Here is a 7,380-nt window from a genome sequence, read left to right on the forward strand (position 1 = left end):
GCAAATGGGCAGACGAGAACCTGATGGTGTTTAACACTGAAAAATGCAAGGTTCTCCACCTTGGGAGGAAAAACCTGCAGCATCCTTATAGGCTCGGCAGTGCTATGCTGGCTAGTACTATGGAAGAAAGAGACTTGGGGGTCATCATCGACCGCAAGATGAACATGAGCCTGCAATGTGATGCTGCAGCTAGTAAAGTGACCAAAATGCTGGCTTGTATCCATAGATGCTTCTCAAGCAAATCCCAGGACGTCATTCTCCTGTTGTACTCGGCTTTGGTCAGGCTGCAGCTGAAGTACTGCGTCCAGTTTTGGGCCCCACAATTAAAAAAGGATGTGGAGAAGCTTGAGAGAGTCCAGAGAAGAGCCACGCAAATGATCAGAGGTCAGAAAAACAGACCTTATGACAACAGGCTGAGAGCCATGGGGCTCTTTAGCCTGGAAAAGCGTAGGCTCAGGGGTGATCTGATGGCCACCTATAAGTTTATCGGGGTGACCACCGGTACCTGGGGGAACGTTTGTTCACCAGAGCGCCCCAAAGGATGACAAGGTCGAACGGTTATAAACTACTGCAAGGCCATTTCAGGCTGGACATAAGGAAGAATTTCTTTACTGTCCAAGCCCCCAAGGTCTGGAACAGCCTGCCATCGGAGGTGGTTCAAGCACCTACACTGAACACCTTCAAGAGTAAATTGGATGCTTATCTTGCTGGGATCCTATGACCCCCAGCTGACTTCCTGCCCTTCGGGCGGAGGGCTAGACTCAATGATCTTCTGAGGTCCCTTCCAGCCCTAATGTCTATGAAATCTATGAAATCTATGAAGTACTCAGGTCCATCCTAGATGATTTCTGTACTCTTCCTTCTCTTGACATGTGAACTGCTGTGTGTGTACTCACCTGATTACGTTGTGCTCTTGATATCTGACCACAGCCAGTTTCCTGCAAAGTGACAGAAATAGCTGAATAGCACAAGCATGTGAGCATGCATGCATGCCTTCACAGAGCGACACCACAAATTCCATAATGAAATTGACTTTGGAAAGAACCATAAGAATACTGCATTTTACAGCTTATCCATTTTAAACCGAAAAAGCCCCTGCTCAGTGTTCTGGGGATGATGCAGGATTCTGTTTTGCACTATGAATCTCCACAAGCCTGTTGCTTCCTGTGTGGTATGAGACAACACCTTCAAAAAATATTTGTATTTCCTTTATAGTTTGCTTCTGACCTTTTAAGAAGCGAACACTGACAAACTGATCAACTCCATCATGCAGCAGAAAATGTACCAATATGCAACCTGAGCTGTTTGAGGCCTAAGAAAGATTTTGCTCTCAGTGACATTTTTCCTTCTCCAATTTTCTTCCTATGGATCAGTTTGGCAGGCCTGGGAGCCACTTTTATAGCAATGTTTCAGCACGTTGGGGTCATACCTAACCCTTTTCAGCCAAGTGTACTGCTGTTTTCAAAATGGATCCAAGGGTTAAGTGCTGCCAGTGTTGGCCCTTTCCCCTCTCTTCACCCTCCCAGAATTCAGCAGTAGGAGAAAAGAGATTAGGACTGGTGGTGGTGGTGCTCACTCCCGGCACTTTGGAACTGTGAAAGCAGGGGCTTTGGCCAGACCCCACGCTGTCCAGCTGGTGAGCTCATGGCACATATAGATATCCCTGCAGGAGCTGCACTGACATGCCAGGGATCTCAGAGGGCTCATGGGCTTGTAGGATTGTGAAGGGCATGTGGCTGCACCCTTTTGGCTATGTGGCACATGCTTATTCAGCTCTCCTGACTTGACTGCACATGTGCCGCACAGCTAAGATGGGTGTGGCTACACACCCTCAACTGCCCCATGCTCATCAATCTTCCCAAGGAAGGAAAGGAAGGGTTCAATTATTCCTGTCTCAGGACCACATTGTAAGATGGATTTCTTCACTGCAACTTTCCCAAAGAAACAGTGTGTATGAAATCCCGGTAGAGAAATCAAAGACAGATGGAATATAGCTACCAAATCAGAAAGTGAGATGCAGAATTGCTTGTCTTCCTGGGCAGATCTCAACATGTTTCCATATTTCCCATACAGGTTCAATACTATGATAAGAGACACCTTGGGAATTTGACAAGATAGGAACAGTAGATGCACTGGTGGATGTAGGGTGGATTCAGAGGCAGTAACAGCCTCAAAAGGGGTTTCATGTCCAAGGCTAAGTACAAAGTGTCAAAAAGCCTGAGGCCAAATTGATTCAGTCTTCTCAGGTTAGTCTAAGCTGTGTAAGTTAAACCAATGAGCGAACGAACAGACATTCACTTTTGTTCACAGAAATGCAGCCATGTGCCTGCAGTGGGCCAGGCCAGAAGCTGGGGGATGCTAGAGCATACCCCCCTGCTCAGCTGAAGCAGACAGCTTGGGGCAAGGCTAGCCCATCCACCCTGTGAGGAGGGATTTGTGGGGAAGGTGCAAAGCATCCTGGGATGCTGTGGAGCTGAGTTAACTTGGATCTGGAGGGGATCTGGAGCAGAAGTACAATAAACCGATTTAACCTAAATCAGTTAAATCTGATGCTGCTTCCCTCCAGGTTTATCTTAAATCAGTTTCAGCCATTAATGCACACTGAAGTTCTGTTGTGTTACAGATTTGAACCAGTTTTCAATCACTTATACCAGTCTATGTGTAACTTCTGTCTCTATCCCAAATGCTTATAGGACTCTTGGCTTGAAGCAGCAGTCACTGCAGTAGTACTGATTGAAGAGCAGTGTTTACAGTAAAAAAGGTTAGATGTCAATACTGCCAAGTTAGTTGTAATCCGTCTCACTCAGGAACTAGTAGCAACTATGAAAGTATGGTGCTCAGGCCCCTTTAACGTGAGGCAAGAGTGAGCAAATTAGTCTATACTGAGTTCTGTGATGCTTTGGTTAGATTACTTCTAGGTCCCAGGAAAATTCATTTAAAGCTAGCTCTTTATATATACATAAACTTTACATTCTTCGCTGGTAAAGTTTAGTCCAAGCAAAACAAAATTATATTAAAGGACTTTATATTCCCGGCAGCTTATGTAGTACACAGTCCTACCCAGAAGCTTTGTGTGATATCTTCCTCTAGAAAGTTATGCTGTATCATTTTAAATTGGCCCAAATCAAATAACCTAGATACTAACTCCCTTGAACATCCATGAAGGTCAGATTTGTGTGCAGACTCTACACTCTAAAGTCCATGATAGCAAGATCTTACCTTTGCAGTATTATAACCCACCAGGAATGAGCACCAAGGAACTGGTCTACAAAAATTTTAAATGTCTAAGTAGCAGGTGAAACAAAAACTTCAGAACAGAAGGAACAAAGGTACTATCTGAGACTAAATGGCTAACTTGCTTGTTACTGTATTACTAACCAATCCAACCTCATCCTCCTGAAATGGAATACTTGGAATTGTAAAGTAAAAATGTGCCTCTCTGACTGTGCCATGTTGTGGGAGGGTGACAGCACTTTGGGCCAAACCATTTGGGCACTCATGGGGGTTCACAGCTCTGACAATCAGAACCAGTATACACTTGCTTCAGGAATACCCATTTGCACAGTGATAGATGTGTTGTTACTAGAGAGCCACCAGGCAGCAAATACTACTCATAAATCAGCTTTGCTGGACAAAAGCCAGCTCTGCCAGCTTTGTGGAATATCACATTACACACCCATAATCTATAGGTCTCTTTGTTTGGAATTCATAGGTTGTGATTTTCCAACGGATAATTGATCAGTATAAGTGGACTCTAGGAAGTTGGTCATTGGCCAGTGCCTGGCAAAAGAATTACACTGCCAAACTGGTTCAGATAAACAGTTCACCAAATCCAGCACTCAAGTGCAGATGTTTCAGAGGCAATTTCCAGATAAGTTTCACTGGTGTAACATGCCTCCAAAGGAAACTATTTCCTAGTTACCTGTTACTTTGTGAACAGCTCTTAGTCAGAAGCATGAAGAGTGGTGTCATTTCCAAAATACACCCATTCAAGTTTATCCCCCAGTCAAGAACTTCCTGGACATTCTCTTTCCCCATGTACAGGCCCAATTCTCTTCTAACTTCTCTCTCCAGGATAGATTTCATTGTATGGGTGTCACTGAGACCAGAGTTTAGATGGGTGTTGTTTTCAAGTGCCTGGAGATGACATGACTGTTCACCTCAAAGCTTCAATTCTTCCCACCTCTGCTATATAAATGGTCCACATAAGGCTGAAGTTAACACCCTGAGGCAGCCAAATGCACTGTGGTTTAACAGCAGCATTCTGCAAGGCCCAGGTCAGATAACAGCTCATGTTTCACTCAGACCTGTTTGCAAAGGGAACAGCTACAGACTTGTGGGGGAGGAGCGGGGGGGTGGGGGGGAGGGTTGTTTTTTGGGGGGTGAGGTTAGAAAACAAATGATTCTGAGTAATACAGTAGAAAACATGGGGAGGACCTCAATACTAGGTTAGGTTTCATGTGCCTGTTCTTGTAGCCAAGATGAGGAAGTGTATAAATGGTAATGGATCCAACCAGTCCCAGATGACATCTTCTCCTAGAACTCAGAGAATGGTCCAGGCATGAACTAAATGCCAGTTCAGGGCAAGGAGACAGGATAGCTGCTAGGCCAACAGGGAGTCAGGGTGCCCTAAGGGCTATAGGGCAGGGGCCTCCTCTGTTGTAGATGACAGCTATAAGAAAGCCCCTAAATCCCTAAAATCCTAGTAGATATGGAGCAGGCAAGATCAGGAGATGCTGCTTGTAGGAGCTGGCAGGCCCTGGCAGGGGGAAATGCCATCTGGGGATGAATGGTGTGGCCTCCAGGGGCCAGAGGAGATAAGTGTGAGAGAGCAAGACAGGAGAGTTCCAGAAATAGGAGAGAAGGACAAGTACAGAATGAAAGCTGGAGCAATAAGGGAGTCTAAGAGACTTGCCCTGCATCCCATGGGAATCAGCCCAAGCACCGCATGAACTGCCAGCTCTACATTTCCAGCTTCACAGGATTTCTGCTTCTAGAAAGAGCAGGGTCTGCAAGCCCTGGATCATGCACAGTTAAGCTCAGATGAGTTTTATGATCTTAAATAGGTCTCTGCACGTGGATCTGGATCAGTCCTGTAGCAGCAGAAATGTCAGTGCATGCTGGCACTGACTTCACTGGGATTAGTGAAGATATGCCTGATTTACACTGCTGTACTTCAGGGCAGATTTTGGTGTTTTCTCTAAATCTCCAAGATAAAAGCTCCTTCTACGCTTCCTGGTGCATTTCACTGCTGATCTCACTTGTTGGTGTTGGCCAGGGCTTTACACAGTGCCAGGCCTTATTGATTTACAATGGGGTACATAAAATACAGCTTGTGGGTCAGATCCAGCCTGCCTCCTGATTGGATCTGGCCCGCAGGCAGGCACCCACCAACTAATTGTATCTGGCCCCATCTGCAGCTGCCCGCTCTGCCTGGGGATGAGACCCATCCAAGGCAGAGTGTGCTGTGCTCCCAGCCTCTCTCACCAGCAGCACAGCTTCTAAGCAGGGCTCCTGCTGCTGCCATTGCCCAAGGAACTGCTGGGCTCCCCCAGCCTCCAGCAACTCAGGAAAGAGCAGGAAAGCAGCTGCTGCCACTGGCAGCATCAGAAGCCCCTGTGAGAGGGGAAGGGGGACAGGGAGTTGAGCCTGGCATCACCAGCTCTCTTAGTTTCTGTCCCACTCCTGCCCACTGGGGCTACAAATGAGCCTGGGCTGGCTCCTGCTGCTGTTGCTTCTCTCTCACCTGCCTGGTCGGCAGGGCTACACCAAATGCACACTGCTCCTGCAGCTGCTCCCCACTCTTGTGTGTCCTTGCCCGCCCATCAGGGCTTTGTGAGCAGCTGAGCTCCTTCATGCCTCCTCTCCCACATCCATCCACACACATTCCCCTGCCCTGCATGAGCAGAACCAGAGTGAGTTGCAGGCAGAGCCCATACTGCTCTCTTAATGCTGCAGCTTCCCTTCCCTACCTGCTGCTCGGCTGCTCAGCCCTGACAGGTGGGCAGGGACAGACAGGAGGGGGGAGCAGCAGCAACAGCCAGCATGCACTTGGTGTAGCCCCGCCAGGCAGGTCTGGGAAAGAGATTAACAGAGCTGCTAATGCCAGGCTTCGCTCCCTGTCCCCCTGTCCCCTCTCGCAGGGGCTTTTGTTGCTGTTGGCGGCAGCAGCGGCTGTCCTGCCCTTTGCAGCATGCGGCAAGCCAGACAAACAGCACCAATCCCCTTCCCCCCACCCCCATCCACGAAAGGGTTGGGCTCAGCCACATTGCAAAGAGCAGGCAGGGGAGAAGCCCCCACATGTGCACACCCAACTCACCCACACCTCACACATGCACCAACACCCCCTCACATAACCCACCTCCCTCTATACCCACACCCCCAATACTGCCCCACATACCCCAACCACACACCTCAATATACATATCCCACACATACATCCACACCCTGACCCCCACCATACCCACACACAACATACACACACAAACACCCCACCAACACACCCCACACCTCAACCACACAGACCCCCCACACACATATACCCACATCTTACACACACACACGCCTACACCTCCCCACACATGCCCCCTCATGCACCCTACCCCCTCATTATGTCCACACACACATCCAACAGTCCCATACACATCCATGTGATACCCCAAACACACCCTACCTGCAACATAACCACAGACACACACCCGGAAGTCCCACACCTCAGCCATACCCACACACACATCCTACATCCACACATACACCCCCCACCCACATACATCCCTCCTATGCCCCCACACACCTCACTTGAACCATACCCACACATCCCCTCAGCCACATACTTCACCAACCACACACACAACCCTACCCCTCCACACATAATATACAAGCAAACAGCCCCCCAACCCAAAAGGAATACTTCCTTGGCAAGCGGACAGACTCCCAGCAGCAATGGTCAGGGGTTAGGGAGCAGGACTTTCGGTCACAAGATGGCAACCAGGGGGTGAGGCACCTGCCAAGGGGTGGGCCTACCCTTGTGGCTCTCAACACCTCACCAAAACTCGTTAAGTGGCCCTCCACCTGAAATAATTGTCTGCCCCTGATTTACAAGTATCAGCTGCAGCTGCTGTCCCCTTTCCACATGTGAGCAATGGCTGCCTATACACATGCTTGTTCATGTTCTAACTAGAATGCTCCAGCGTCACCTCACCATCAAATGTATTAAGCCTCCACATGTTTTAAAATGATCACGGGCGCACTTTATCTAAACCTCATCAAAGGAGATTTAGATAAAGTGTCCCATGACCATTTTTAAATGTGGGGCTGAATACATGTGACGGTGAGCCATTTGCAGTAAGGCAGCTGTCTGGAAACCACTCAAATTAAGTG

At 48.3% G+C, this 7,380-nt stretch overlaps 1 protein-coding gene across 2 annotated transcripts in view; it reads right to left on the reverse strand.

Moving 5' to 3' along the window:
- The window catches only part of LOC112548290 (CD209 antigen-like protein E), a 19,886-nt gene extending 16,568 nt beyond the window's left edge, over positions 1-3,318 (reverse strand). The window contains exons 1-2 of one of the 2 annotated variants that reach the window (XM_025193609.1): positions 3,220-3,311; positions 897-938 (exon numbers count right to left, since the gene is read on the reverse strand). The gene's annotated coding sequence lies outside the window, so the exon portion shown is untranslated. Of the gene's footprint in view, positions 1-896; positions 939-3,219 lie in introns of both variants that reach the window. The other variant, XM_025193610.1, reaches the window with a different exon arrangement.
- Positions 3,319-7,380: the final 4,062 nt, after the last annotated feature.

This window comes from Alligator sinensis, unplaced genomic scaffold, assembly GCF_000455745.1.
Source record: "Alligator sinensis unplaced genomic scaffold, ASM45574v1 scaffold1245_1, whole genome shotgun sequence".
In the NCBI taxonomy this organism is placed as follows: Eukaryota; Metazoa; Chordata; order Crocodylia; family Alligatoridae; genus Alligator; species Alligator sinensis.